Source organism: Rattus norvegicus, chromosome 13 (genome assembly GCF_036323735.1).
Source record: "Rattus norvegicus strain BN/NHsdMcwi chromosome 13, GRCr8, whole genome shotgun sequence".
NCBI classification, from domain to species: Eukaryota; Metazoa; Chordata; class Mammalia; order Rodentia; family Muridae; genus Rattus; species Rattus norvegicus.
The window spans coordinates 86,275,062-86,284,675 of NC_086031.1; the positions used below are offsets into that span (position 1 = coordinate 86,275,062).

General features: G+C 46.8%; 1 protein-coding gene across 1 annotated transcript in view; it reads right to left on the minus strand.

The window, feature by feature from the left end:
• Ufc1 (ubiquitin-fold modifier conjugating enzyme 1) overlaps positions 1-5,452 on the minus strand; it is a 38,735-nt gene extending 33,283 nt beyond the window's left edge. The window contains exon 1 of the mRNA XM_039090960.2: positions 4,232-5,452. The gene's annotated coding sequence lies outside the window, so the exon portion shown is untranslated. The remainder of the gene's footprint in view (positions 1-4,231) is intronic.
• Between the last annotated feature and the right edge of the window lie 4,162 nt (positions 5,453-9,614).

The window sequence follows — 9,614 nt, forward strand, 5'->3', positions numbered from 1 at the left end:
CATGAACATGGGCCCTGGCAAAGGCATACCTACTGTCAGTGTAGGTGTTTACTCTTTCTCCTTCTGCCAATCTCAAAGCCTGTAGTAAGGCTATCAATTCAGCTTTCTGGGCTGAAGACCCTTTTGGTAGGCTGCTAGACCAAATGATTTGGTAGTCGTTTACCACTGCCACCCCTGCCACCCTTCTACCTTCTGCAATGTAGCTGCTCCCATCTGTGAACCAGGTCACCTGAGCACCTAGAAGGGGCTGATCTCGCAGGTTCTTCCTGATTCCAGTCTCTCCTGCCAGGATGTCCTGACCACCTCAGTCGCTGTATTGGGCAGCAAGGTGGTGGGATTCAGGGTCACCAGGGGCCAAACTGGATTCGGTCTCCATTCAGTAGCAAACTCTGATAGTGTGTTATGTGGGCATTAGACAGTCATCGATCCAGGGGCTGCCTGACTATGCTCTCCAGAGCATGTGGGGCCATGATGGTCAGTCTCTGCCCCATAGTCAATTTGTCATCATCTTTTACTAGCAGGGCTACTGTAGCCACAGCCCAGAGGCATGCGAGCCATCCGCTAGCTACCGGGTCCAGTTTCTTTGAGAGATAAGCCACCGGTTGCTTCCAGGGACCTAGGACTGCATCATCCTCTCCCCACCCCTCCGCCACTCTTTTTCTTTCATCTACATAAAGTATGAATGGTTTGGCCACATCTCGTAGTGCTAGGGCGGGGGTAGACAGTAGGGCCTTTTGTATTTCATCAAATGCCAGTTGTTGTTCTCCTCCCCAACAGAAGGGAGACCCTTCCTTAGTCAGAGGGTAGAGGGGGGTGGCCAGGGAGACAAATCCAGGGATCCAAATATGGCAGAATCCCGCCATTCCCAGAAACTCCCTCACTTGCTGAGGAGTCCTGGGGGTTGGTATCTGAGTCACAGCATCTTTCTAGCTTCTATGAGCCACCACTGACCTCCCTTGAGTAGATACCTCAAGTATGTCACCTCCTGTTGATAGATCTGGGCCTTCTTGGCTGATACCCGATATCCCAGCTGCGCCAGTTCCTTTAGCAGGAGTTCCGTGCCTTTTCTGCACTCCTCAGTGGAGGTCCCTGCAAGCAATAGGTCATCCACGTACTGGACGAGCATTACCTGGGGGTAACTGGCACGGAAGCGGGCCAAGTCCTGGTAGAGCGCCTCGTCGAAGATGGTGGGGGAGTTCTTAAAGCTCTGAGGCAGCCTGGTCCAAGTCAACTGTCCTGTAACCCCAGAATCGGGGTCACGCCACTCAAAGGCGAAGAAGTGCTGGCTAGAGGGGTGCAGTTTCAGGCAGAAGAAAGCGTTTTTCAAATTTAAGACCGTATACCATACCCGTTTGGAGGCAAAGAGCTCAGGAGGTTGTAGGGATTTGGCACTGTGGGGTGAATGTCCTGTACCCTCCTATTTACCTTCCTTAAGTCTTGAACTGGTCTATAATCATTTGTGCCAGGCTTCTTGACTGGTAGTAAGGGGGTATTCCAGGGAGACTGTCATTTTATCAAGACACCTTGGTTGAGGAGGCGCTGAATATATGATCAGATCCCTTCCCGTGCCTCCTTACTCATGGGGTTTTGGTGGATTGCCACTGGGGGAGACATGGCCTTGAGCTCAATGACCATGGGAGGGCACTGGGTTGCTAGCCCTATCCCAGCTGTCTCCGACCACGCCTCTGGTATTTGCTGCACCCAGTCCTGTATTTGATTGACATTTTCTTTGGGTTGCTCAAACAACCTGTGTTTGTCTTCCAGACATATGGTTAGGGTCGTAATAATCTTGTCCTGGGTCACTTTAGGACCTTGGGGCGTGAAGGTAATAATAGCCCCCATCTTTGTTAATAGATCTCTCCCCAGAAAGGGGGGCGCGAACACTTGGGGATGACTAAGAATGAGTGGGTTACCTGTCCCACTCCTAAGTCAACAGTTCTTTGGGTAGTCCATGAATATTGCTGATGTCCAGAAGCCCCTACGACCCAAGACTTTTTCTTTGAAATTGGTCCAGAGGAATTGAATAATATGGAGTGCCGGGCTCCTGTGTCTATCAGGAACTCAACTGGCTTCCCCTCCACCTCAAGTGTTACCCTAGAGGGATTGGGGATTTAGCTCAGTGGTAGAGCGCTTGCCTAGGAAGCGCAAGACCCTGGGTTCGGTCCCCAGCTCCGAAAAAAAGAACCAAAAAAAAAAAAAAGTGTTACCCTAGGCTCGGGGAGGGGCACTGAGCCCTGTCCCTGCTAGTCATCATCTTCTTTGGGGGCCCTTTTTTTCTTGGGGCATTCTCTGGCCCAGTGCCCAATTTTTTTACAGTAAGCACATTGGTCTTTATCCAGAGGAATGTGGTTGCCCAGGCTCCCTGACTTTCTGGCCCTATATCTAAGAGACTCTTTCTCCCTCTCTCTGTCCCCTACCACTGCAGCCAAGATCCGTGTCAGATTTCTCTCTTGTCTTTTTTCTCTCCTATCTTCCCCCCCCTCTCTTTCTCTGTTCCTTCCCTTCCTCCATTTCTCTCTTATGAAACACTTTCTCTGCCTCTCTAAATCTCGGAGGTCTAGGTCTTGCAGATGGTCTAATCTCTGTAATTTTCTTTTAATATCTGGCACTGCTTTCCTATAAAGGCCATAGCCATGGAGGCTCTCTGTTCAGGTGCCATTGGATCAAACAGAGAATACCTCTGGTAAGCCTCCATCAGGCGCTCAAGGAACAATGATGGGGGTTCTGTGGGTCCCTGGGTTATCTCTCTTACCTTAGCCAAATTGGTGGGGCATCTTGCTGCCCCACAGAGGCCAGCCACAAGAGCCCGATGGTAGACTACCAGTCGCTCCCTACCTTCTGCCGGGTTGGAAGTCCCAGTCAGGTTGAGTAAGAGGAAAACCCAGGTCTATTGTGTTGGGGAGTTGTGAGGGGCGGCCATCCACTCCTGGCACATTTTTTCTTGCCTCTAGCAAGATCCTTTCCCTCTCTTCAGTAGTGAAGAGAGTCTGTAGGATCTATTGGCAGTTGTCCCATGTGGGCTGATGGGAGAACATAAGGGACTCCACCAGATTGGAAAGCCTCTGGGGGTCCTCTGAAAAAGGAGGATGGTTAGTCTTCCAGTTATATAGATCAGTCGATGAAAAAGACCAATACTGAGGGGGCTGTAGGGAGGCCTGGCCATCTTCCCCTGGTGGTGGTAAGGGGGCCAAAAGCCCGTAATAGGAGGACCACCGACACATCCGAAACGGGGGTAGCCACTTGGCGGCTCTTAGTCCTGTGCGCCGGCCCCTCATCTGCTACGGGGGGAGCCGAGGGCACTCCGGAGGGGTCAGTGGGTGCTGGGATCGGCGCCAAAACTGGTGGGTATTGGGGAGGAGGGTCTAGGAGAAGGAGGTCTCCATGTGGGTCAGGGAGGATTTTCCTCTCTGGGGCCTCTGGGGGTGGGGGGGCGATTTGAGGCGTCTGGTGTGGCCACCGCCAGGACTCCGGAGGCTGGCGGGGGCCGCAATTTGCAAACCCATGGCAGATCCAGGGTGGAGGATTCTGGACTAAGTCTTCCCAGACCATGATATAGGGCTGCTGGTCCAGGTGTCCTTCTGTTCCCCATATGAAAAACAATTGCTTTGACATCAAGAATGACAGAGAGATCAAAGATTCCCTCTGGAGGCCATCCTGCACCAAAGGTCGGCCACTTGGAGGTGCAGACAGATTGTGAGCCCTGAATTGTACTTCTCTCCAGTGGTCTAAAGTCAAACTAACGGGGGTTGTCACAGTCTGTCCCATAGTTGGTTGAAGAGTAAAAGAGACAAAAATGACAGACAAATGGACAGACAGAAAAAACACAATTGCCTGCCTTTACTTCGCCACAAAAATGAAAGCGAACGAGAGGGTCGCTGCAATGATACAGACAAGAAAGACCACAGGATCCTGAATCAGGATTATCTGGTCGTCTCGATCCAGACTCTCCTCAGTGGAGGTCTCCAAGCATCCTTGGTCCTCCGTACCTCCTGGGGCGTCCCCCAGGGCAACAACCTTCGATCACTCTAGTATATTACCGATAGCTGTCCAGCCAGCCTCACGGGCAGCCGAATGGTTGTAAAACCGAAAGTGCGCACAATCAGACAAATTAACACAAAACACTGAATGGGGTACCCCCTTACCTCCAAGGTCAACTCCCACAGGTGAGGGGTGGTCACCCAATCCCAGACAAGCCCCCAAATGAAAGAACTTCCCGAAGGGAGACACTCACTCAGTCACTTGGGATATCAGCAACCCCCAATCACCAGCCAGAGGAGATTCTTGATGCAATCAGCAAGAGGCTTTATTCAGGAATCAGCCCACTGAGGCTCAACTTGTAACTCATGCAGGAGCAGAGGAGAGGAGCCCCGAGCTGCATTGCACTCGCACTTTTAAGCATAAAAACCACACATGGGAAGGGGAGCGAGGGAATACACCTGATTGGCTCGTTTAAACTTAAGCAAATATCAGCTCACCACAACCAGGGTTCAAGGAACAGTTACTGCCCATCTGCCAGTTTCAGGCCCTATCTCTAAATTTCTGAGAATCTTTATCAAGTACCAGATGTCCTTGGCCAACAGCCCTCTTCCTGGAAAGTTTCAGAGGTTTATGTTCCCATAGCTTCATAAAACCTTAGGGACTTTTTCTTTTATTCTTTCACTAGAAGAGGGTATCAGATCCCTCTGTAGATGGTTGGGAGCCACCAAGTGGTTGCTGGGAATTGAACTCATGACTTCTGGAAGAGCAGCCTGTGCTCTTAACCGCTGAGCCACCTCACCAGACCCACCAAGTTTCTTTTATTTTTTCCACGTGGAAAGGTTTAATGAGATAAACAGAGTAGAAGAGGGGAGGAGTAAAGGCCCCCCATGAGCACATGGAGGGAAGGGGGAGGGGAATGGGGAGAGAAGGAACAAAGGGGAAGAGCAAGGGAGCAAGGAGCAAGAGAAGACAGCAAGAGAAGAGCAAGTTTCTTTAATTTTAATTTCACCTGTCCCCCTCCTCCAAGTTGCTCAGCTAGTCTTTTATAAACAAAATACCCCAAAAGGAGGAAAAGCAGCAGCAGCAGCAAACTTGCTGCCAAAACCATGGGAAGCATATCCCAGGCTCAGCAAACACCCTGATGGCTTTTGAAACAAAGTATCTACCCATTCCTCCTTTCTAGCCTTTTTGCTCTACTGTACTTGAAACCAAGCCTTCCTTGCTGCCCTGCCACATTGGTGGCCATTTGTCTTTTAATGTTTCTTTTTCCTACAAATTGCCCCACTTTGGGCACCAACTGTAGCTTTTACTGTTACTTCTTATTTACTACTTCATTTGTGGGTTCTTCTCCTGTCTCCTAAATATCTTCTCTGGCTCAGCTCACCTTCTGTCTCAGCTGTCATCTTTTCTAACCATACTCTCTGACCCTATTCTTTTGTCTCCTGGAACCTCCTCAGTCCCACTCCTGAATCTTGTTCCCTTGCTGCCAGCCTGTGCAGGCTTTCTCCCCTCTCCCCCAACCCCTCCCAGCCCCCCACCCCCTTCCTGTTCCCAGAATTCCAAGATGCACCAACTCTTAAGGGCATAGTGTCAGACAAATAAAATGTCATGCTACAAGATTGGCATAATTATCACAGACCTTTAATCCAGCATTCAGCTGAAGGCAGGCAGTAAGGCCAGACTGGTTTAAATAGTTAATTTGAGGCGAGCCAGGGTTACCTATTGAGACCCTGTCTCAAGGGGGGAAAGTACTTTTGAGTAATACATGCCAGATTAAAATTTAAAAGGTACAAAGAGAAACACAGCAAACCATATGGCCCCCACCTCCATTTCTTGGCAACCTAGATCAGGTCCTTAGCATTGTTTGTTTTCGCTGAGCTGTGTGGGGACTGAACGTGATAAAGAATAGTCACTGCTCAAATACTGTGTGCTCCAGTTGCAGGCCTTGCTTATTTAATTTCTGAGGTTTCACCAAGTGGCCGAGACCTTGAGATTCACCCATCTCAGTTTCTTGAGTATGGGGGATTATTGGCTTGTTCCATCTGGACCTGTACGTCAGTTATTTTGAGACAATGTGCCTGTCTTGTACCTTAGCTTGTCTCAAACTATGTACCAAAGACCTTGAACTTCTGTCCTCTTTCCCACACCTCCTAAGGGCCACTCCTAATGTGCCTTTCTTTATTTCTTCTCTCATTTATTTGTGATTCAAGCCAACTATTTCTTTCTTTCTTTCTTTCTTTCTTTCTTTCTTTCTTTCTTTCTTTCTTTCTTTTTTTTTTTTTTTGGAGCTGGGGACCGAACCCAGGGCCTTGCGCTCTACCACTGAGGTAAATCCCCAACCCCAAGCCAACTATTTCTAATACTAGTTTTCTTGTGGTTTATCTAGGTAGCACATACCCTTTTATCTCAGAAATAGGGAACCAGAGTCAGGAGGAACTTTTTGAGTTTGGGGGTCAACCTGGTACACATAGTTGAGTTCCAGGCCAGCTAGGGATACATAGAAAGATGTCTCAAAACTTACAAATAAACAACATTAAAACTTTGTTTCACAGTCTCTCTTTTCTCACAGTGGGCATTGAAATCAGGGTCTTGTTAACACCAGGGAAATGCTCCAGCAACTGAGCTATGTCCTCTGTCCTGTTGTTTTACTTCTGACACTTTAAATACCCTATGTTGTGGGCATAATGTTACTGTGAACTGTGTAAGGATTAATCCTGCATTATTCAAATGCTGATTTCTGTACCCCCATATCTGGTTGCAATCCTTATTCTGAGGATATCTTGTCTCAATGTTGTAAATGTAAATATTGCTCCCCAAGTATTCCTTCACTGGTCAATGGAAAAGCTGATTAGTCAATGATTGATCAGGGGACAGAATAGGGCTAGACTTTTTTTTGTTTTTTTTAAAATCTGTTTTTCCTTTCATCCCCTGTTCCCAGAATAATGATTCTGAGACTTTTATTAATAATTGTCTAGACCAAAGCTTTGGCTCATTCCTTCACTCGTAACTTATTTAATCCATTTAAACTACTCTGTCTACCACTTGGTTAGTTAGCTCTCTCTTACATCCTGGCCTGCTTTTCTTCAAGTCTCCTCAGTGTCTTCCTCAAATTTCTCGAATATCTGTGCCTTTTATTCTCTATTTTTCCAGAATCTCTCTTCTTGCCAGTGTCCCACCTCTTATTTTCTGTCTCAGCTCATTGACCAATGGCTTTTTATTATTATTATTATTATTATTATGATGATGATGATGATGATGATGATGTGATTCTTGTAAGGATTCTCTCTACACTGAACTTCCTCCTAGCCAGAGCAGGGGGTGGGGCAAGGAAAGAGTCCAAAAGAAAGCAAGAGAAAACAGCTTGAGCAGAGAAAGCCAGAAAATGCAAATGTCTCTGAGATTTTGGCTAGGAGGCAGCAAGATTACCTTAGAGGATTAAAATAAGAGTACTACTGCTCAGCTGTTGTGCCATTAAATCTTGATAAATAAATATAAAAGTTCCATCTTGATTATTTGGAAGCTAACTGGGTAAGAGGAAAACTGTAACACACTTATTAAAAAGCCACTAACACTATGCTACTGATTTTTTATTATATTTTGATGTATGCCTATGTACATGTATATGTGTGGGTGTGCATGCACCATGGTGTTCATGTGGAGATTAGAGAAAAGTTTTCAGAAGCCATTGGTTCAGGGGACCAACCTCAGATCATTACGTTTGGCAGCAAGTGCCTTTGCCCACAGTCATCTTTAGAGCCCTTATATCTTTGTCAATGATGGCTCCAACGTCCTTGAGACAAGGTCTCACTGTGTGTCCCTGACTGGCACCAGCCCGACTCTGCTTCTGGAGTGCTTGGATTAAAAGTGTGTGTCAGGGTTGGGGATTTAGCTCAGTGGTAGAGCGCTTGCCTAGCAAGCACAAGGCCCTGGGTTGGGTCCCCAGCTCCAGAAAAAAAAAAAAAAAAAAGTGTGTGTCATCTCACTCACTATTGTAGCAGTGTATAACCTTCTCTGCAACTCCAGTTTCAGGGAATCTAACATCTTGTCTCTGCAAGCACCAGGGACACATGTGGTACACATACAGGAATGCAGGCAAACATTTTATATTTGCCATATACACAAAATAAAAATAACTTTAAAAAATCAAAACTAGAATAGGAAGATTCTTCCCCATGGGGACAGAAAAGTGTCAATGAGAAAAACCCTTTTGAAAACCAGTAAAATGGGCTGGAGAGATGGCTCAGCGGTTAAGAGCACTGAGTGCTCTTCCAGAGGGCCTGAGTTCAATTCCCAGCAACCACATGGTGGCTCACAACCATCTGTAATGAGATCTGATGCCCTCTTCTGGTGTGTCTGAAGACAGCTACAGTGTACTCATATAAATAAAATAACATCTTTAAAAAAAAAAAAAAAGAAAGAAAAAAAGAAAACCAGTAAAACCTATCATTGGAGAGAAGGATAGAGACACTTAATTCTAGAACCATACATGAGTGACTATGGCTCTGGAGTGTATGAGCCATATCTGTTATAAAAATATAAAAAACAAAAAAAGTATGGTTGTCTTTTTTTTTTTTTTTTTTGGCTCTTTTTTTCGGAGCTGGGGACCGAACCCAGGGCCTTGCGCTTCCTAGCTAAGCACTCTAACCACTGAGCTAAATCCCCAGCCCCGAAGTATGGTTGTCTTTTACCTTGCTGGGTCCAGCAATGCAGTGCTGGACATCTTAATCCTCAGTCAGCAAAGCGTCTCACTCACTCTGTTTCATCTCATATCACACTGCCGAAGGCCTCTCTCTGAGCCCGGCAGCAATCTTTCTACCTATCTAGTTCCCAAGGCAGGTTTCCATGCCAGAAAGACACATCTCAACTCTGTGGCGGCCCAGACCAGATGCCACACTTTCCTACACTTATATCTACACATGAAAGAACACACAACACAATAACCTTTGGCCCAATTGATAAGATATAATTGCCCACCTAAACATACAAAGCCCAATACACATCCATCCCTTAAACATTCATAACAACTTGGGATCTTAACGTCACCTGCCATTTTGTCCTGCCACGGCTTCTCTCCTCTCCCTCCTGTCTCTTCCTCCTTTCCATTCCAGTCTTCTCCTCTTCCTTCCTTCCTTCTCAGCCAATGACAGGCCTCCTTCCTGTACCTGCCCCTCACCTGTATTTTACAAATTCAATGGGGAGAAGGTTCTGGTGAAATCACCTGAGTCCTGAGTAGCGACTAGGCAGCTATCCTTGGGACAGTGGAATTAGCATCAAAATACAGATAACTCCAGGGCAAACCACCACACATATCCATCATATAAAGTAATGGGTTTCTTCTGGTTGTCGTGCTCACACCCTTAAATCCAGCACTCTACAGGCAAAGGCAGGCTGGTCTCTTTAGTTCAAGGCCAGCCTGGTCTACAGAGTGAATTACAGGACAGCTAAGGTTACAGAGTAAGTTTCTGAGTCAATTTTAAAAAGAAACAGATGGGGTTTGGGATTTAGCTCAGTGGTAGAGCGCTTGCCTAGCAAGCGCAAGGCCCTAGGTTCGGTCCCCAGCTCCAGAAAAAAAAAAAAAAAAAAAAAAAAAAAAGAAAAGAAAAAGAAACAGATGGGTTTTACCAAGACATTATCAC